The 23165-nt window shown below is 37.6% G+C and overlaps 1 protein-coding gene across 3 annotated transcripts in view; it reads left to right on the top strand.

The window, feature by feature from the left end:
* The first annotated feature begins 360 nt into the window (after window positions 1–360).
* Window positions 361–23165, top strand: part of LOC128017789 (B-cell CLL/lymphoma 9 protein) — a 51141-nt gene continuing 28336 nt past the window's right edge. For 2 of the 3 annotated variants that reach the window (XM_052603335.1, XM_052603342.1), the window contains exons 1-3: window positions 411–1316; window positions 3352–3497; window positions 23036–23113. The gene's annotated coding sequence lies outside the window, so the exon portion shown is untranslated. Of the gene's footprint in view, window positions 1317–3351; window positions 3498–23035; window positions 23114–23165 lie in introns of all 3 variants that reach the window. The other variant, XM_052603327.1, reaches the window with a different exon arrangement.

The following is a 23165-nucleotide window of genomic DNA, read 5'->3' as shown; positions in this document are numbered from 1 at the left end:
TTCAATATTTTACTATATGCCACTAATATTTAACTACTGTCATGTTCATTGGCTGTAATATGTCTTTTTTTTATAAATAATAATAATAATAATTTTGACACCTTCTCTTACCTCTCAATGTCTCTCTCTTAACAAACCGGTGCACACTATGATTCAACATGTCTTTACTACACAGGTGAGCTCTTCTTTTCGTTGATTAGCAATTGCATAGATTTGAATAACAAAGAATTTCGGGTGGATTCTGGCACAGTGGCTCGAATTGATCTCCGGCGTCAGTCACTATATTCACTGGCGAGTCAACCTGACCTAGAATCGCTACTTATTACAATATGGACTGAACCATCCGGATCAAAGAGGGGGGTGGCGAGCACACATCAGCAGCACTCGCTCAGCTCTGATGGGGGAAGCCATGTTAGTGCCGTGAGCTATTTAAATCACCCTAGTTTCACAACGAAAGGCTGCGACTAGCACGTTTTGGGGAGACTGAATCGCTCCCGAAGCCCCTTCGCGCGGAATCGGACACCCCTCTGTGTTTTTCCAACAGCACACTTTTCACCATTAAAATATAGCGGCTTTTCCCAACCACTGTAAATGAGAGCAGTCCAAAGGATAAAGGAAACAGAGTATCATTTTTGCACCTAAAACATATGATGTCGAAGGATATCGCAAGAAACATAGCCCTACACGTGTGTGGATGTAATGTTTATGAGGACTGACGCTGGTTCTCAGAAGAGATCTTTGTGTCGCTGCAGCCAGCTGCGGTTATTATTTGATCCACTGCTATTTTTAACGCATATCACTCGCTCTACTAATACACCGCAGACGTGTTTTAAAGCGTTTATTCTAGTGGCTCTCTAGCACACAAGAGCCTGCGGGATTTTAAGCTCTCTCGCTTTCTGTCTTTGGCCAGGAGCTTGATAAAATAGCTCCCCTCCCCCAAAGCTTTGGCGAAACAGGAACAACTTCTTCTTCGAGAGAAAAAAGGGCTGCACAAGTTTGGGACGTCTTGGATCCGCCGTTTGTCCATTTGTAGTCCGGAGCTGAGATTTTTTTTCTTCTACACCGATTCTTTGGGTTTTATTGAGGATTGTCGGCTTCCTTTGTTAGCGAGAAGGCTCTGGCATCCATGCTCCTGAATTTTTTCTTTGGAAAATGGGATACCTCTAGGATTATAATGAGGGGAATGCGCTCGCTTGTGGAATAACTTCACTTTTTTTCAGTGGGAATGGAATTGGCGGAGCCCTGATTTATTTTCTTTAATTGCAATGGGAAAAGTGCTTTATGTGGAATATTTGTTGTTGTCGTGCTCCACATGGGTAAGATTTGTTTTGCTTTCGTTCATACTTTTCTTCCATGCTCGATTCGCCTTGCTCCCATTGAGTTATACGTGATTTAGGAAACCCCAAAGAATGTCTCATCTCGGATTATTTGATTTTAAACGTCACAAATAAATAGACTAAGTACTTTTTAATTTAATTAGATCGTGTAATAGATTTTCCTTAAAAAACATGCATTCATAGGAAGGCACGTATAACTTTCTTGCAGATGCCATTATGGCTGGAGATGCTAAAACAAGCTTGTTTTCCCACCCCGGGGTTTTCCCTGTCTCATACCTAACTTTTAATCGCAACGCATATCAACTGTTCATTTAAAAACATTTATTTCAGAATGCACAGTCCTTTTACATTCAAAACACGTATGTTTCCCGTGTAAACGCCGTTGCTTCCCTCAACTTTCCTCGGTTTTTTGTCCTCTTCAGAGAATCCAGCAGGTTACAAGGAAGTTCGTGAGGCCGCAGCAGCAGCGTGTTTTCACAGCTCTCCATTGTTACATCAAGCCCCATTTACTTTTCTTACAGTGTTGCTAAAACCCTCGTTTTGAAACCGTATATCCAGCCAAACGTGATACGCCTCTGGACTGCAGATATAAATGGTGTTTTGTTGTCTTTTAGCTTCCTCCGTGTGCAGGTATCTGTGTTGGGTTACTCGAGAGAGACCAGGCCTGCACACACACAGCAGGGTGGATCACAAATGAGTAAAAACATAAAGAAACCACGCAAACCTTCTTCAGAAGACTGTCAAAATCTATTTGACCATAGGAAGTTTTGTGCTTGAAATGTGCTCAGTATAGATATGTTTGTCACAGTCAAGGAGCTCTCATACTTTGCATATTTGTGATATTATTCAAAAGGAAAGCCCATGTTTGCTGGGTGTGGTTTGCCAAGCATGAATATATAACACTGAATGTTTTATTTATAGGTATTACAACCTTTGGTTGCCCTGGTTTGAACTTAAGTGACTTTTACTGCATTATGTACGAACCTTAAAGACTGGTCTTTTATAAAGTGTTGTGAATTTGCCGAGACTGGCTCAAGACCACGATTTAGATATTGATGAGGAGTTAGGTTTATTAACAGCCTCAAACTTGTTTCACAGTGAGGAGTCAATGCACAAATTGTGTACTAAATTGCTGAATGCATGCTATCGGGGTAATACATTGCAGTTTTTTTCTTGGTGAGGAAGGAGTGACCTTTTAAGATACAGATGCATTTTGTTGAGTTTAAGAAGTAATATCTTATAATTTAACTACTGTGTGTTTGGGAGCCCAATTCGCATGCTCATTTTTACTCAAAATCTCTAAAGAAACATGAAGGTGTGCTAATGCAATGCTTGTTTATTTTTTCTGATCTGAACCTTGAATGTTGTTTTGTCATTCTTGTAGACTACAGGGAAATCTTCCCTGGTTCTTTTAACTAGTCAGCTTGTGCGTTTAGAGAATGGAGTTCTTGTTGTGCATATCCACAAAGTGAGTCATGTAATTGCTGCCGTAGGTTTGGCTTTGTCAAGAATTAGCATGTGGTGAAGTTTGTTAGAACTATGGAAAGTTCTTATATTTCTCGGATTTATTCTGGCTAGCGTTTTATTCGTTTTGGCTTTGCCTTGCCGCAGCATTCAGCAATAATTTGCAACTATTTGTCCCGAGTTGCTGTGCAATAAAGAGAAGCCCAACACTTTTTTTTTTTCTCTTTTGTCTGAAATATTGCATACTGTGATATTTGAGAACAGTTTTTTTCTTTATTGAATTTTGAGTTTCTTGCTGCCGAATAATGTTGAACTGCATTGGCATTATTTGGAACCTCGCTTACAAATATCATGAAATATCATCATCGCTTTTATGAGTTCCACATAATCTGGGCGCAACCAATTCTACTTGACATCTAAGAATAAATGCTCAAATAAGAAAATCAGTCTACAACCTCTACCTCTGACAAACATCTACTACTGTCTTCAGATCTTCTGTGGTTATGTGTATGTTGGTGGTCTGACTCTGAACTGCTTTTTTTCTCCACAGGTGTTCGGATAGAGTCTGTGATCTCCTGAGCTCACTGGTTTAATCTACAGGAGAAGAGGCGCTCACAAATTTTCACAGTGGAAATTATTTGCATGGTCTTCAGATGAGGGAGAACGGGAGACTCTGAAACCTGAAGGGTGTTCGAGGTAAGTTAACTATAGTGCCGTGCACACACTGTCTTGTAATGTAAGCTTACACATTTAAGAGCTTTCTAAGGAACAAGGCAGCTCACTAGATTGATTTGAATGGAATATTGATTGATACAATATCTATTTATTAATAGTGGAGTTTCTTCCATCAAATGCAAATGGAGAAATTTAAGCAATATTCTGGCTGCAAATTTTCCGTGCGGTTGCAAAAAATGGAGACAAAAAGGAAATAAAAGCATCAGAAAAGTAGCAATGCACTATATTCCAGTTCATATCAAATTTTTGTGTCAAACTCACTGAAATTGAAGTCATTATTCACTGCTGATTCCTCAAGAACCAGATCATTGTACTTTGTGAATGAATTGTTCAGCTCTGTTTTGTTTATGTAAAATATTCTGTGAAAAGAATAATGTTATTGTTGTTTTGGCTTCAAGAGATTTGTGGTATATTGCACATTTGGTGCCTTTGCATTCTTGGTGAAGTTTAAAAGCTCCATTCCCAAATAATTAGAATTGCATGGAAGAGAATAAGGACATTATTTAAAATATCTCCATATTATATCAAGAGGGTTTGTAGTGACACGAGAGTGAGTAAATTATAACACCGTTTTCATTTTCAGTTTCAGTTTTCACTTCCTTTGAGTAAAATTGTTTACATTCTGTCGGTGCATAAATGTGCAAAAATCCTATCCACTTAGTAACATGCTTTAAAAAAACACAACACCCTAGCATTGTGGCGTAGAGATTTACATGGAAGCATCACTCACATTTAATTTTTTTGTAAATATAACTTTAGTATATTATTTATTTAATGTATAATATAAAAATCTAATAAGACATAGGCTCCTTGATTTTCTTTTGATGATGATTATTTTCACTGTATAGGTGTTGCAACGCTCGTATAGAATTAATCTGCCAGTTAAACATGCAAATGAAGTCGAAGCGAGTTTGGGAGAAAGTTTAAGGGAAACAATGATTTGATTGTTTCTTCTGATGCAATTGTAGTGTCGTGCTCTTTCAATGTCTCTCCCATTTTCATATTTGGCAGATATTGCTGGTGTTCTGTATCACAGGCTTGGCTGTAGTTGTGGTATGCCCAGAGGTGACTGATGATAGCAACCTACTGTCTTTTGGCCAACAATAACTGTAGCCGATAACTGTTGATGGATGAATAAACAAATTATCTTGTCAGTTTTTAAATCACGAAAACTCAAATATAATCAAAAATAAGATGTGGATGTGAAGTTAATTTTGTGTTTTAAAGGATTCCTTCACCCATTACATTTATATTTTTCATTGTTTATTTGCCGAACTATTTTCTTTGTAATTTAAAGAGCAGCTAAATCATTTGGATTAATATCCCCTTTTTTGTTAAAATGTCATTGGGGTTTGAAAAAAATGTTTCATGGATAAAGTAATACTTTTATTTCAGTATAGGCCAAAATAGATTGACTTATTGATAAGTCAACATTATTGACGATGTTGAAATCGTCAAATATTTTTGTTGTTACATATTCTTTTGATCTGGTATAGTCTAATGTGAGATCCTGCAGTAACGCATATTGACCAGTGTGGCGCTGTAGCACAATATTGTAATTGTCATTAATTATAATTGTTTAACATTCTCAATTAGTTTCAAGTGATCTACCTTGTTTAATTTATTAGTTAGAATATTTATAACTCAATACAAAGAATATAACTTTATAACTCAACTACAAATAGTTTGTTTTACAGGGTTTGAGCAGAAGTTTGAATCACAAGTCAAAGTGATTTAATTGTAAAGGCTGGGACACACTAAGCCAACATCAACGAACTAGCGGCGGCGAAAACTGACGAGATTGACGCTCGTTGTCGATAGAAAAGTTGCGCTTGAACAAACTACAGCCGACTTCAAACTAACACGTGCATTCTACGCTTTTGTGAGATGAATTAGCTGTCTATATCAGCAGCTATCAATAGAATATATTCATCATTCAAAAGGAGAAATCGAAACAAGGATATGCGAGATATACACAGATATATGAAATGTAAACAAAGCAGCTCTTTGATAACCATTTTGAATATCAGTTATGATGATAACTTTCATTTAAGTGGCTCATGTTATGAAAATATTTGCATATTGGAACACTTGGGCAAGATCATGTAACATTAGAACAGTGTGTGCCACCTTCATTTACTTGTTTTCATCACTTTCACTTTTTAATTCTCGCGCATTGACTCATTCGCTTACCAGACAATCAAATCAGAGTTCTGACGCTTGTCGACGGCTGCAACGCTGATTCAACATGTTGAATAGTGCAAATTGCCGCCAATGAGAGCCGACATATGAAACATACCAAACAAACTAGCCCGAAGGACATTCATTGATGACCGACCATTGTCCCCAGCCTTAAGTACTCTCGACTTGTGAGTATATAGTATATAAGTTTGGGTTTGAAGTATGAAGTGTTTCTTATACATATCAATGTGATCGTCTGGCAGTGTTGAATATGGTTTGTGTACTTTTGAAGGCATGTATCTGTATTAAAGTTTGTGTGTGAGTGAGTTGGACACTGAAAGTAGAGTTCTCTTTGTACATTTTCAGACACCTGAATGCAGATTGCCAACCTGTAGTCATTGGTACAGGCTTTACGCCTGTCCTGCTTCGTTCCAGTGGAAAGGTCTTTAATGTGTGTGCTTTGAGTTATGTCTGGAACCAGTATGGTGAGAATAGTTTATAATGCTTGTTTATCTGTGAATGGGTTTTGTGTGAATTCTTTGCAATGACTTGCCCGTTTGTTTGTGTGCTCTTTGATTAGTACCATCCCCTCTTTCAGGTCTGTGTATGTTAGTTTGTGGTTTGCCTTTCCTTTGCAGTTCCTAATTAAAGGTGATTTTGATAAATGTGCAGGAGGATTTTATAAACCCCACTGGCCACAGCGGAAATCCTGCCCTTTAACTGTAGCTGGTCACTTCTCTTCATTGGTTGTCCTGTTGCCAGAGATACCTCACAGAATTATAAATGAACATAATTGAGTGTCATTTATCACTGCCGAACTTCTAAAACCCTGTTTAAAAAAGAAAAAAAAAAAAAGTTTATAACCGTAACCTGTAGGTTAATCTGATATAACATGGAGTTCAGTGGAAAAGTTTCGACCAAAAATCCAAATGCTTGTTTTGCATAAAGTGGAAGCAAACAAGCAGGTTGTTTGTTTAAAAAGAGCTGGTTTCTTCTGGAAAAATAGGATTTGCATGTGTAAATGTTCAGACTGTTTTCGCATTTCGTAGAGAGCTGAATGGTGAGATTTATTTTAATACCTTTTAAGAATATAAACCATTACTTGCATGCATTATAATTGGTATAAAGTTTTTAAGAAGTGGTAATGTAAGATGTAATGGAAGTGAAACGGGTAAAAAAAAAAGTCAAGAAGGTACTTGGTTATTTTGGTTGTTGGTTGTATTGAGGCTGATGTGAACAGAAGTTCGATTGAAAAAGGGGCGGAGTTTGAGCAGATTTAATGATAGAATCAATGGAGAGAAGTCGTTTTAGCGATGTTTTGATCAAAATTATGAGCTCAATTTTTCAAAACACACAGATGAATCGTTCACAATAACATTAATGACACATTTAGAAATTAATAGGTTGTAATAATTTATCAGTGACGCATAAATAGCTAATTTTAAAACCACTGCTTGATTGACAGATGAGTGCAATGGTTGATGTAATTTTCATTTAATTGCGATATGGACTACCTCCCACTATGGTTTGGATCAGAAAACATTCTGCACGTGTTGTATGCAGGTCTGATCACTTGTAATCTGATCACCCAAGACTGAACTTGCAAACGGGGCCTAAACTGCATTACTCTCTTGTACACCTACATGGATTGATCTCATTATGATCTAATTCAGTTTGTGTTAGACAAAGCAGAAGCCTGTACTTGTATTTGCATTGCGTTTGTTTACTTCATAGCATAACCAAAATGTAGTGTAGTGTGATGATTTCTGCAGTTGTTTTTAACTCTTTTATGCCATTCTTTACAGAAAAAGGCTAAAATCAGCTTATACTGCCATGTAATAGTCCTGCCATAGTACGGTTTTGTGAGTGTAATTTTCTTCAGTCTTTTCATTTGACCTTATTATGGTTGGTTAGCTGGTAGAATGTTGGGGAGTATATCTATTAAGCAGTTCAGAAAATGCCCTGAAATTTAATTTGTTGTTGAAATTTGCAGATTAGAAGTTGAGTGTTAGTGTAATAGTGTAATCATTTTCTGTACTCGGACAGAATCTAGCAGCATTAAATCGACCTGCAGCTCACCAACTTTGTTAGCCAAATTGTAGCCTCAAGCGAATGAAGAGAGCAAGAGCTTCTATCTTCTGCTAACAACCTTTATAAAGTGTGCACATGTGATCAAATCTCTAGCATTTTGACGGAAAAATATTTTCATATCAGTATGAAATAGTTTTAAAATTATTTTTTAAACTATTTTTTTTGTGGTAAGTTTTGGGTAAGTTACTTTAAAGTGATTAATTTACTAATAGTTGCATCATCAATATTTCATTTAAATTTGCTAATTACTTTGTCTGAAAAATAAATTAATTACTCAGTAACACTCTTTTGAATTGTTTATTACTTAACAGATCTTTACTTTATGCCTCCCACATATGACAGATACTGGAAGTGAAAAAAAAGTGTTTATTACTTTTGAAATATGGATATTTTTTCTTATGAAACCACATGGATTCACTGCAGGAGGCCTATATTCAACTTTATTCACAGTTTATCTGTGGTTTTGTCTAATAAAAAAAAAACAGACAAGAGAATGAATAGATTAACATCAGTAGAGTCATACTGGAAAATGGTGGAAATGGAAATTGATGTTCATTCATGTGTATTTCATGCTATAACTAGAAGGAAGAGATCGATTCACATAAGAACCGCTAGAACTGAGGTGCTACAGCGATAGGTCACATTAAAGAGATGTTTTATTATTTAGTACTATTTATTGTTTGTAAAGCTAAGACTTAGGCCAATAGTTTCATTCCAAAAGTAAGCTGCTCTGTCTTGTTGGTCAGACCGCCTGTCATTCAAACTCCTGGTGAAGGGGGAAATCCCGCCCTACATTCCAGAAGCTGTACGTCACAGTAAGGAAGAAACGTCACTATAAGAAAATGTTTTAATTTATAAATGTGCCTTAGAAGAGAACATTACTGGTGTTGCACTGACATGTTAAGGTGTGTCAGTGCAAGTTTCATTCAGTTAATACGGCTCAGTAATTTAGTCTGGGACTAAGATTAAGCCTTGTCCGTGAAACCAGGGGTACATGTATCAAGCTATAAACATTAAACTTTTCAAAGCAATGAGTACAATATTTCATACACACCGAAATACTGTACATTAGCTGTCACATATGCTTTGTCTCTATTACCATGCACTTCTTCATAAACAATATTCTGATATTTTATCAACTAAATTTTTATTGCTTAGCACATTGTAAACATTGACATCAGATAGTAGATCAATAAATACTGATCTAAACATTAATCATGCTGAGGTGTAACATTCACATTACTTTTTGGTCTATATCATATCTCCATTTTTATTATATGGTAGCAAAATACCAGTGGGTTTCAAGCCATTGTCCCTTTTAATCGCTGATAATGATCAGATAATGAGCTCTGAATCTGCAAAGACTGTACCTCGTGTTGGTTTCATACAGATTGATTTGAATTGGTTCATGTTAAAGACACTTCAAGAGTTCTATAGACATTTCTCACATCTGTGTTACAAGTATTTGCAGAGTTTGTTCATTTGCATGCGTTTCAGAAAGTAGTTAATGGAGAACAAAACAGCAGAAAGCTGTTTATTTTACAAAAGCACAATATTTTGTTGTTGTTTTTAGTGTACACAAATAAAAGTAGACCCTTTACAGATTTGATTGATTTTCTTAGGATGTATTCACACCTGTCTTGTTTGGTTCGATTGAAACTTACTCTGGTTCGTTTCCCCTTTTGGTGCAGATCTTTTTGGTGTGAATACACCAAACATCCGAACCAAGACCCAACTGAAAAGGTGGTCTCGGTTCGGTTCCAAACAAAGTTCCAAACAGTTAGTTTAAGGTGTGAATATGAACCGACCTCGATCTGACCCAACTGCAGAAAGCACTGCACCTTTTGATTTGACAGGCTCCCATAGTTGGAGTTGCATTATCGGAAAGTGCTGTGTTCGCTACATTTGGTAACGTAGCAATTGAAAGTTGAGACATTTGCTCTGCACATTTTGCATGTCTCTCTTTGTTAACACACCTGATTCAGATAATCAGCTCGTTAGAAGTGAGCTCCGTGCATGAACGATTGAACGATTGGCATGGTCTCTACACAGTTTTCATTGCTCCCTACTCCCTGAGCAGGGAAAATCTGTTGAAGTTTACTTCACTTCGGAACATTCATTCACGGATTTGCGCTACACAATGTCTTCCATATGGACAAGTGTGACATCATATACCTCTGTAAATAAATACAATTTAAATTCACGTCTTGCACACTTCAATGCACTTTGAATGGAATGTATACGTTCGCTTTGAACTGTAATCATGGCGTAATATCCTGTGATGTCAACTTCGCAGGGTACTTGCATTCAAATAGAACAAATGTCTGAAGCAATAAGATTGAAGAAATTGTGCAGAGCTGGGGGTCGCGAGGGCTGGAATTGAGAACCGCTGGTATAGATGATATAGTCTCATCTGATGTTCATAAGTGTCTTCATACTGCGTTTGTAACTGATAAAAGAAAATCAGTAAAATAATAATTGCACTATGAAAAATCTCCATGATTAGCCTATTTTTGATCCTCCTGTTTTTTACTGCTTGATAATTTCTGTCCAATGAATGGATGTCCTTAGAAATTTACAATTTCTGGTTCACTTGCAAAAGGGCAGTGTTAAGGCAAACCGCACAAAAATAAATAAATAAAATAAAATCAACACTGTATTTGGTCCAGACTTTCCTGGTGTAAATAAACATTTAGTTTGATCTGTGTCTGAGTATTTAAGGTTCTTTTCTCTGACATCAGGAAAAACGGCAAGTGAATGTGCAGAAGTCGCTGCATTCAATTTTAACTTTAGAATATACATTTAGATTTCAAATTCAACATTGACATTAGAACTGTTTATTTACAGTATGTATCACAAGGACTTGAGTGGGAGTGAATGTACAGTGCTTTCTTCCACCTTACCACGACTGAGGTGCCCTTGAGCAATGCACCGAACCCCCAACTGCTCCCCGGGCACCGCAGCAAAAAATGGCTGCCCATGTTTCTGTGTGTGTGTGCGCACTTTGGATGAGATAAATGTAGAGCGCTTATTCCGAGTCACCATACTTGGCCACGTCACGACACTTTTGACTTCATTAGTAAATTTGATTAAATTACCTAAAAATGACCAATTACATTAGTTTTTTCAGTGGATAAGTAATTGAATTAAAGTAACATGATACACCCAAAACTGGTCATGATACAATTAATATTTGATTTATCAATGTTTACCAGCTTATGTCTTAGCAGTATATTTTAAAACCCTAGATTGATGCAAATGTTTCCTTTTTTTTAACTTACAAAAGCATTTGTATTCGCATTTTTACTCTGATTTTCATTTCAATATAAAAAATAAATAAATTAAAAAACATTGTCAACAGTAGTTGCAACCATATTTGCATTGGCAGTCTCAAGACTTTTTAGGGTTCTTTTGCAGGCTAGCAGCATTGGTAACCGTAATTTTTTTTTTTTTGAGGGAGTACTGCTCTCAGTAAGCAAGAGTCATTAAATGCTAATCATGGCCGCTGGGCGCTGTGCTGCAGAAACAAGCTTTTTGGTATCACGGTTTCTCACTGGTGACCAAGTAACCCTGTCCTGACACGGTCTCACTGGCTTCTCCCCTACAGACCAGCGGACCATCTGTCCACCCTCACAGCTGTCATCCAGAGCAGCTTTACGACTCTTGAAAGATTTTTTTATAATCTGCGAAAAACCATACTGCACTGTTAATCTTAATACGCTTGCTATTTTCCAAAGCTTATTTTTAGAATTGGGTATTAGGACCAGGGATACTCCTTTACCTTCTGTACAGAAGGTGTTTTTTTTTTTATTTTATTTTTTTTTCAAGCTACTGTGCAGTGGGACTTTGAAATGATATTGATTCATGTAGACAAAGCTGCCAATCATCTTGACTGTCTTGGCTTACTTATTCACCAAGTATTTTTGAGTGTCACACAGACAGTGCAGAGTCGGGATGGGAATCATAAGCAATTCAATGATTCTAGTTCTGATTCCTTAACCATTACATTTAATGATTCTTTTAGTACTTTTGAGTAGGTGATTTAATAAGTCTTCAGTAGGTAAGTGCAGTTAAGTATCACTGTTAAATGGATTCAATCTTTAAATTGATTCAATCCAGTAATTTGTTGATTAACCCATTCATGAGTCATTTGTTTATGAATCAGAATGCACTGAACATGATTGTGACGTGACATACAGATTGCTGCATCCAAATATGTGTACTTCCGTACTATATAGTGGACGACTTCAGTTTTCTGATCTGCTTACAGAGAGCTACCTCATAGATTAGTTTGAGGACAAACGCACACAAAATTATGTAAAAATATCCAAAACATATTAACTTAAAAGATTAACAAAATGAAAGGCAATAAGTAGCCTATAGGCCAATGTTGTGTTTGTATCTATTTTTGCTCTCTTCTCAAACATACTCAAGGAAAGGGAAACTTGAGACGGCAAAAAGTGGTACCGGTTTTCTTTATTTTACGAAAACGCAATGTTTTATTTTAATTGTGTGTACATAGATTAAATTAGACTCTTTACTGTTTATGTATTTACCATAAATGACAGATTATTTTAGTTTGTTTTCACAGATGTAAGCAATTCAAGCGATCATGCCACTGCTCTGACATCATGCTTAACTGTATTTACTGTACTTGAGTCTACAGTGGAAAGGTGTTAAGGTTTTTTTTTTTTTTTTTTTTTTTTGGTTGGCTTTTGCCTTCCTACCCCCCCAACTCTCTTTTTCTCCTTCAGAAATAATATCATGTGCTAACAAGACTGATCTCTCTTTTTTTTTTTTTTCTGTCCTTTTGTGAGGATCTACTGGTGGGGGGAACTTCTGACCTAAAGCTTTGTCATTTAAGGTGTTTGCGTTCACAGTTTCAACCTCTGTGGGATATAGAGAGGTCCAGCTGTGCTAGCTTGCACCCACCATGCCAAGAGCAGTTTGGGCCAGAGCATCTGTGTGCCAGTTCATAAGTGTGTGTGGGGGGTTTGTGTGCCAGCCTGCTAAATTGACCCGAATTTAACAGTGTCATTTTGTTGGATGACCGTTTGTGTTTTTTTGTGTGTGTCCTGAAAATGTGGATCTATATGAAAAAGAATAGCATATTACAAGAGTGTTTTGATAGTTAATGTGAAGTAGTCCATACTATAGTGTATGTTTGGTATGGGTCAAGATGTCAATCAAAATAGAAATACTTTTTTTTTGTGGATGAAAGCCCCAGCTCTTATCCATGGTTAGAAGTATTTGTTCATTTACCTATTTATTTATTTTAAAAGTTTTTTTCTTGCTATAAAAATACCTCTGAATGCTGACATGGCATAAGGCAAAAGTTTGAATTATAATTATTATTATTTTTTTATTATTATTGGTTTAAAGGTGCCATATGCAAAAATTGAGGTAAAAATATCCATAACATGACCTACACGCATCAAAAGAATGAGAAGAAATAAGGGCGATGATGTCATTAAAAAATGTCAAGTTATAGTGCTGCAGAGATATCAACCTTAATTAGCATTAGCATTACTAGCCCCGGCCCGACATGTGTCGTAATACCAGTTTCGGTTATGGGAGGTGGTATGCGGGCAACATAACCACCAGCCAACCTACAATACACGAATAACTCACACGTCTTGTGGGCGTACCTGAACCTGATGTCAATCATGTGGAAAGTACAGCACAGTACTTCATTTCAGTTCAGGGAAGAGAGAGAAATTATGGCTCAAGCCCTTGGCAAGAGACCACCACCCGTTACAGGGAAACAACCACGCTCGGAATCACAAATCAAATCCGATAAGAAAAGGAGCCGAACCAGAGTAAACATCGGCACTGCTTTTAATCGCTGGAGACAACTGATGGACTTGAACTTGCAACATTTCTTTTCGATTGGTAAGTTAGATGCTGTTAGTATTTCGCTAGAAGTTTGTTTTATATGTTTGTGTATTTGTTTTCGGGAAGTTATAACATAGAAATGCATCGAAGGCTGTTTGATAAACGTGCTAATGTTAGCGATGGCTAACCGTAGCTGCGTTTGATAATTAGCTAGCTATAACTTAACGTTACCCATTTTATCATATCATAACTTACCTGCTCTGTTTAGTCTGTTAGTCTCCGTGTCCTGTTTGCTTGGTGGTTTTTCTGTGCGTGAAAAAATTGATGTGTGGCCTGAAAGCGTGTGAAAAGAGTCAATTGCGTGTGTCTCACGGTGAATGCTTGAGAGTTGGCAAATTAGTTCCCAAGCAGAATAAAGGACAGGTTGATTATTGCTGTTTAGCGTTTGTATTAATATATGATGTGTCCCTGTTTGCGTACAAGGACATACAAAATAAATTAAAAGTGATACGTGGACCAAGGTGTCTGAGATTTGTTCATTTTAAGTAAAGGATCATAATATTTCGTCCACAACAATATTTAATGAGGTTAACTTATAACTCCTTGTGGTTAGTCTGCACGAGATCAACAAGCTTGTTTGCTTTGCGGCTGCTTTAAATACAAAATAAGCATTCGATCTACGTTAGAGCGTCTGCGCGCTCACAAATCTTTCTGCAGCGTCGGGACAGAGCGGCAAGAGCGATTTTTGATGCTCTAGACGCCGGCGGTGTGAACGCACAGTTCGGCTTCGGCTATGGCTGTAGTGTTGTTGTGAAAGTAGGGGCGGAGCATAGAGACTATGCCGTTTCTCGTTTGTTACTCTAGAGTAGACCAATTCACTTTATTGAGGCATATTGCCCCCATCTGGTATGGAATGTGGAGTATGACTTGATTTTTTTGCCAAACATTACAGATGGCACCTTTAAGTGTTTAAAGAGCAGGTCATATATTTTTTGGGAAAATATCTCATATGCAGTTTAAAACGTGGCTATTCTTAAATGGAAACAATCTGCAAAGTTAATCAAAAAAGTGCATGATAAATAAAGATATTGTCTCTCAAAAGAGAGAGTCGACTCAGTCACCTAAACGAGTCGTCATATTTTCGAATCTTTTGCCTGTTACCGGTATATGTCGATGGGTAACACATTTAGATAATCCCCGCCTTCCCGTGAAATACGAACATAGTCTGGCCTGCCCACAATCACTTCTGCTATTAGTGTGCTTATGTTGATCATGTTGAGAAGACGCTGTGTTCAAGAATACAACAGAAATACAATTCAAACTTTTTGTTGTGTGCTTGCCATTTTATCCAGGACTGCTTCTCTAATCTTGGCTTTTATCTTCATTGGCTTCTAATCTTCATATTTTGGACTAACAAGCTCTCCAATCCACAACTCGTAAGTACGATTGATACGTTATGTGTACATTTTCAAATGAGTGTTCAAAATATCAAGTTTTTGTGTTAACGTATGATGTATTCTAGTGCAGCTTTAGGTTTCCATGTAAACCATATAACTGTATTACTAAAGTGGTTCTGATAATTCGCTGTGAACCCATTATTTTTTTAAGAATATGTTGATTATTGTGGACTGATGTTGTTCTAATTCGTTTAATAATAAAAAATGTAGTGTAGCACAGACTTTATAATAATTGTGAAATTGCTGTTTCTTTTGCTGCACTGGCAGTTATAGGGTTAATTTGGGAGAGACGAGTGAGTTAGTTAAGGCTGGTGTGCATGTGATGCAGATGTTCTGCTTTCTGGTTAAAAGTGGGCACGGTTCGGTTGTGTAAGTGATTTTGTATTTAGTTTTTATTATAAGAAACGTATTGGAGCGCACTATATTGTTATATGTAAAGGTGCGTTGGCAATGGTAGCGCTGGCTAACGGGCTCAATGACTCCACTCTGTACCAATCACAACAGGGATGGAGAGCTGACCAATCAGAGTAGAGTAGGCTTATAGAAGGGAGGGGTTTGCTCAGAACTTGCTTGGAACGAATCGTTTCCTAATCATTGGCATATGACTGTAATATTAACTGTATGTTCTGAGAAAACGTTTTCTGACCTTTAGATGCATTTTAGACATGTTGTAGGGGACTCCAACACAATATTAAGACACTTTAAAATACCATATGACCTGCTCTTTTTTTTCTTCCTGTGTCTTGAAAATTATTGTATATATATTTACATTAAGTCATTTAGCAGACAATTTTATCCAAAAGTATATACTGTGTGTGTGAGTGATATAGTCCAGAACAGTAATATCAATGCCAGTGTTATTTTAGTATTATTTTGATACTATTATATATTTTTTATTAATGTAATTGTTTAAAAAAATATATATACACACAAACAGTGGGTACGGAAAGTATTCAGACCCCCTTAAAATGTTTCACTTTGTAATATATTGCAGTTATTTTCTTTCCTCATTAATGCAAATACAGCACTCCATATTCACAGAAAAACACAGAACTGTTGACATTTTTGCACATTTATTAAAAAAGAAAAACTGAACTAACACATGGTCCTAAGTATTCAGACCCTTTGCTCAGTATTTAGTAGAAGCACCCTTTTGATCTAATACAGGAGTCTTTTTGGGAAAGATGCCAAGTTTTTCACACCTGGATTTGGGGATCCTCTGCCATTCCTCCTTGCAGATCTTCTCCAGTTCTGTCAGGTTAGATGCTATTTTAGCTGTGTGCTTAGGGTCATTGTCTTGTTGGAAGGTGAACCTTCGGCCCGGTCTGAGGTCCTGAGCACTCTGGAGACCGTTTTGATCCAGGATATCCCTGTATTTAGCCGCATTCATCTTTCCCTCGATTGCAACCATTCGTCCTGTCCGTGCAGCTGAAGAACACCCCCGCAGCATGATGCTTCACTGTTGGGACTGTATAGCCCCTTTCACACTGCCATTCCGGCAAATACAGGGGTAAAATGTTCCTGTAATTGTTCCCTGGTCGCTAGATTTGGCACTTTCACACTGCCAGTGATGACCCGGTATATGTGCGTGCTTTCACACACAACTCGTGAAGATCCCGTAACGACACGTGACATCAGCGCGTGACGTGTAATGTACGAGTCGACAACGCTTGGCACGTTATACTTTAACTGAAGCAAGCAAACGATCTCTGCGTCAGCGCGGAAAGTGAGGAACTAACTGATCTCTGCTTCATTACAGTTTGCACATATGTTTTCGTCGCGAATGTTGATCTTCCTTCAAAACAGCCGGTAAAAGAGTCGCGCGATAACGCGCGTCATCACTTCGATACGGAATTAGATCTGGCTTTCGTTCACACAGCGCTCGTTCCGGATCGATTACCGCAATGTTACTATGTCCCCGACCCGGGTTCGATTCGGTAATCAATTCCGGAACGTGGTTGCTTTCACACAGAAGGCGACCAGGCAATGTTACGGGAATATTGCGGGTCCGACGTGCAGTGTGAAAGGGGCTTATTGGACAGGTAATGAGCAGTGCCTGGTTTTCTCCACACATACTGCTTAGAATTAAGGCCAGAAAGTTCTATCTTGGTCTCATCCACAACTCAGCCACAGTGATCTTTTGGGTTCTTCTTTACCTCTCACCAAGGCTCTTCTCCCCCGATAGCTCAGTTTGGCCAGACGACCAGCTCTAGGAAGGGTTCTGGTCATCCCAAACGTCTTCCATTTTAAGGATTATGGAGGCCACTGTGCTCTTAGAAACCTTTAGTGCAGCAGAAACTGTCTTGTAACTTTGGCCAGATCTGTGCCTTGCCACAATTCTGTCTCTGAGCTCTTCAGGAAGTTTCTTTGACCTCATGATTCTCATTTGCTCTGACATGCACTGTGAGCTGTGAGGTCTTATATAGACAGGTGTGTGACTTTCCTAATCAAGTCCAATCAGTATAATCAAACACAGCTGGACTCAAATGAAGGTCTAGAACCAACTCAAGGATGATCAGAAGAAATGGGCAGCACCTGAGTTAAATATATGAGTGTCACAGCAAAGGGCCTGAATACTAGGACCATGTGATATTTCAGTTTTTCTTTTTTAATAAATCTGCAAAAATGTCAACAATTCTGTGTTTTTCTGTTAATATGGGGTGCTGTGTGTACATTGAGAAAAAAAGAGAGAACTTAAATGATTTTATCAAATGGCTGCAATATAACAAAGAGTGAAAAATGTAAGGGGTTTTCATTTTCCAGTTGATCTAAATAAAGTAAACTTTTTCCCAGCAACTGGGAAAAATAAGTTGAAAGCTTTATTTTATTTTGGTAAGGTTTCGTTTATGTTAGGGGATATTTATATCTTTTTAGTTTTACATTTTTTTTTTCCAATTTAAAAACTTGTTCTGCTTGCTTCCCTTCTGTTGCACTGTGTGTTTTTAAACCAAGTCTTATGTAAAGAGTCAGTTATACAGGGCTTCCTTAAGACCTGTTAGTGCACTAATTTTTCAGGCAACTGATTGATAGTTAGATTCTTAAAATGTATGGTGGGTTGTAAAATGTATGGTGGGTCTGTTGTGCACCTGAAGTATTCTATGTATGTGTGAAAGAGCGAGAGCATGCTCATTTTCTCCAGTTGTGTGTGAATGCATGCATGCACGTGCACACACTTACGTGCCAGTGCACATCGCCCTTCTCACCAGCTGGTCGTCTGACATCATGTCACCATGGCGCCAGGCCTTTGGCGGCCTGTAGAAGCCTGCAGCACCATGCCAACAACGCACACACAGAAACAGGAGTTTAGTCTTGCATTTAAGGAGCGGGAACACCATGCCAACTCTGGTAGCCAAGCAGGAGAGCCTGCAGACACACACACACACACACATTCACACAGGAGCGAGTGTGATCCATGTCAGCATGGTCTCAGATCAGGAGGGCTCACTTCACTAGACAGACACAGACACTCAACTGAACAAAGGAACATACACGACCAAGAGTGCAGTGCTGCTTTTCTACAGAATGAGGAGGAGAACGGATAGAGGCACTGAACATTTGTATACTGTTCTAGTTTGCAGGGTTCAGCCCGGGCCTGCACAGTTTACGGCTAATGCGTTTGGAAATTGTTCAGGCACTGTGGAGGAAACAGACGCATGCCTGGTAGAAGTGGGCATTTGAACATTTTAACTGTTTAAGTGTGTTTGCTGGAGAGAGAGGAGACAGAGAGTAAATGGGTTGATGGGCTCCCTGGTTCTGTTTTTTTGCAAACTTGTTTGTCTGTAATCTCAATGGACATCATTTTATCCATAATTTAAATTTAAAATTTTTATTTTTTTACAATTTGTCATACCTGCCCAGGGTCTACAGGTGGAAATTAGCAATTGTTGCTATAACCTGGCCCAAGACATATTCTGTTGTTTAACAAGTTTAATGTTTATTTGTGCATTGTCCCTGTTTCAAATAACATAATTTCCATTCCATTCCAATGCGATCAATCATGCAGCCCTAGTTCTTGTTTTGATCTAGAATCAAACTTCCTGTTGTTAATATAATACCTTTATGCTTTCTAGATAATCAATTGCGTAGTACCCTGTCTTTCTTTGTGAGGGCCATAGGCTTATTTTTTCGTTCTGCTGGACTGGACAGAGATTAAATCATTGTCTTCCAGCAGTAGGCAAGTGTATAGGTTTCTACACCAGTCCTCTTTGAACAGATAAACTGGTTTGTTGGAGCATGTGTGGAATGCTGTTGTGAAAGCGCCGTACATCAAATGGTTAAATCATACCGTGTTTGCTTGCATCACTGTCTGCTTATGGGAGGCTGAACCTGTAATTAGAGGCAACGATATCTGACAGACTCATGACGGCACCCAGTTGTGGTACATCTCACGTATGTGATGCGTTTGTTAGCATGCCTGTGTGCATGTCTTCAATCACCTAGCTCAATGAGGATACAACGTAAGCCTATGATTTGCACAGAAGTATAAAACTGTAATAAAAATAGAGTATAATAAAACACTGGGGGTAGATACAGGCAAGCTGAAGGATGTTTTTAGGTCTTGAATGAGGGAAGCCAGCAAACACCTTGAAGGGATTGACCGAAAACAAGGGAAGGCAAGGATAGTCCTAAATTTTGTGAGATTATTAAAAAGTTATGAGTGTTAATGATTCATTGAGGATTTAAAGGAACAATTACTCCAATTTGTTCTAAATAGTGGAACAGAGTTTTTCAACTTTTTGTCTGTTTTGCTTTTTTATAGCATTAGAAAATAAAGTGAGTGTTGGTTGAATAGATTTGTGAACTAGTCATGGTACTAAACTGACTATTCAATTAGAGGCTAGTTAACTAGTTGCTGTTGTGTTTGTGTGTGTGTATTTAAAGAAATTGTTTTACCCTGTGAGTTAATAGTGTCTTATCATGTAAGGCAACCAGGTTCTGGTCTGGAAAAATGGTTTTTGTGGATGTATATGTATTAGACATATGAAAAAGTTTTTTGATGTGTTTATCTCCTACACAGAATCTGCTATTGCAGTCACATTGGGTCAACATCTATCTCACTCTCTTTTTCCTAAACACATTTAAGTCACACTGTGTGGTGACCATAGAAGAATCTGAAATCTGCAGTTGTTCGGTCTCTGGTAGTGGTTAACATCACTTAGGAGCTCGTGCTGAATGTGACTCCCTCAGATAATATGGCCAATTGATGTCACATCAGGAGAAATAATTTCGCTGTTAGGAACAACAGAGAAATGGTTCTCGTGTGGAGATGCACAGTTTCTCCCTGCTTGATTTGGTATAATATTTTGCTGACCCAGCTATATGCCTTTTTACTCGATATTGATGCTCACATTTTTAAAAAACCCACATTTGTGGTAGACGAGGCCTGGTGGATCGTGCACGTGCTTCAACAAATAGCATGCAGGGATCTTTAAATTCACAATGCCACTCCTATGCTACAATTCTATCCATTTAATACTATAACGAAAAGGCAATCATCACTTGAGTTGACAGTGACAGTGAGCCAGATGTTTAAAATGCAGGAAGTTGGGATGTTAATTTTAACCGGTTAACCATTAACCGACCGTTAAGAATTTTGATCGATTAATACAATCAGTTAAACGGATGAAAAAGTCATTTATTTATTTTCAATAATTTATCAAAATATTTTAAAATGTTTGCTGCATGGTTAAAAATGCTACGCGTTTTTAGAGAGTAAAAAAACATACGTTGCGTAGCCTATTAATAAGTCACATTTTATTATTTCATTCAGAAATGGGCCTAATGCCGACGCGACAAGCCAGAATGAATTCATTTGGGCTAAAATGAAACTGAAACCAATGCTGGGTCTCTCATTCGACACAAAATCAAATGCTTCCATATCCGGGATGTAGGCTTATTTGAATGCCAAATTATTTATTATATCCTACTTCACTCGCGTTCCTAACGCCACGTAAAACAAAATGTTTTGCATAACATCATGGCGGCACGGTGATAACACTTAACAGCACAGATTTTAATACATATTTAAACTGAGCAGTGTGTTTTGTTCCCCATATGTTTGAATATCTGTGTTTTGTTATGATAATGAACCGGCTGCATTGTCAGTGTAGCAAAGCTTAACTGTGTGCATGCGGCGCCAGCGCAATCACTTGAGTTTTTTCTTCTAATAGTGGAAGCAACTAGCCGACTCCTTTCAGTCTTAAAGATATTCGGAATTGTAAATGGTTTGCCTTTGTGTACATTCACAATAAAAACAAATCTTTGTGAGCAAAATAATCTCATATAGGCCCATTTATTCGCTATATATAGCGTAGCTTTATGTTGTTCTTCTCTCATAGGAGCGCTGCAGGTGCGTGATGTGATATGAAGATCATGTGAATCCTCATGTTCTTATGTTTGCTGCTTTTTGTGCATGTAAAATAAATCCCCGGGAAACAAATGTCAGTATTTTTAGTGGGTCACAGACATTTATCTTTTCTAATTTAATTCAATTTTAATTAAAAATCTTGTCGGTTAACTGTTAATAATCGGTTAATAAGCGTCGGTGGCCAGTTAGGAAAATTAACCGAAATGAACATCCCTAGCAGGAAGTCTTTTTTAATGACTTTGGGGGAAAGAGGACGCTGGTTGTAGATCAGCTCCTGTTTGGAGTAGGAAGTGACCTCATTAGATGAGGAGGCTTCTGATGGGATTTAGAGCATCACACCTAAACAAAACAATGCATCATTCCTTTACAACATTGTATTGTCTGCTTTTTGTCTGAATGTGGGCTTTGAGCTCAGTTTTTAACGGTAGCCAACGGGTGTTTGCATCAGTGCTTGAAATCTTTGAAGTTCTTTTATGTATTATTTCTATGAGTTTATTATATTTGGGGACACCCACACAGACTCATACTTTCTCTTTCTCTCTCGTTCATTCATCTGCTCTTGAACTGAAAGGTAAAAGCTTGCTGATTTCATCAGGCTTAATGTTCATGCTGCTCTTTTTAATGCAGTGGATGCATACAGTGTCTGGTGGCTGACAAGCTCCAAATGACAAAAAAAAAAAAAAAAGCACCAAAAAATAGACCAAATGTTTTCTGAAGTCTTCTGAATCATAAATTGGCATTCAAAAGTTTGGGGTTGGTAAGATTTATTTATTTGTTAATGAAGTTTCTTATGCTCTTCAAGGCTATATTTATTTGATCAAAAGTACAGCAAAAACAGTAATATTATGAAATATTATTACAAATGTAAATGGTGTTCTGTTTTAATATTCTTTTAAAATGCAAAATTATTTTTTCAGATTTTCTTTTTTTTTAGGTTTCCTTGATGAAAATGTATTTGCAATAAAAAATCTTTTGTAACATAAAACTTTTGCCACTTTAGATTTATCTAATGCATCCTTGCCTAATAAAAGTATTAATTAATAAAAAATAAAATCCCACCGGCCCCAAACCTTTTAATAGAAGTTTATTCAAATACATTTGCTGTTATTGACACATCACCTGGAGCATTACATCTTGATCAAGTTTGGATCTGTGCAGATGCAACTGACATTTCATAGTTACCGCTGACGGCTAGATTTTAATGAAAAGAGTGAAATCAAACAGGTATTAAATAACATAAATGTTGATTTGGCTGAACTATTTCTTTCACAGGTTTCATTATTACAGCGTATAGTGTGAGTGTGAGAGCGGGTTTGACAAGCTTGAAAATTTGTTATAATGATACACTTCTCAAAGAAGTGTCATTCAATCAAAAGCTGCTTCACCCATCTATTATTAATCAAGCCATTACCTCAGTCTATTCTGCAGATCTGGCTTTAACACACTACTCTTGCCTCTTAAAGCATTTTCTCAGTGGTGTAACACTGGTCCTCAAGAGTGTGTTTAATAAATGTGTATTCTCTCTCTCTCTCTCTCTCTCTCTCTCTCTCTCTCTCTCTCTCTCTCAGATCGTTGAGTGGTTGGTGGTGTTCTGTTGCAGTCAGTGCAGTCATGGCCACAGCTATATCGTGACATAGAGGGACATGGTGAGTGCAGCTTACACTTCTTGTTTTCATGGCTTTAAGAAATCCATGTCAG

Source organism: Carassius gibelio, chromosome A1 (assembly GCF_023724105.1).
Source record: "Carassius gibelio isolate Cgi1373 ecotype wild population from Czech Republic chromosome A1, carGib1.2-hapl.c, whole genome shotgun sequence".
In the NCBI taxonomy this organism is placed as follows: domain Eukaryota; kingdom Metazoa; phylum Chordata; class Actinopteri; order Cypriniformes; family Cyprinidae; genus Carassius; species Carassius gibelio.
Note: the sequence above shows the minus strand (reverse complement) of the source record. Positions and strands in the feature narration are given on the sequence as shown.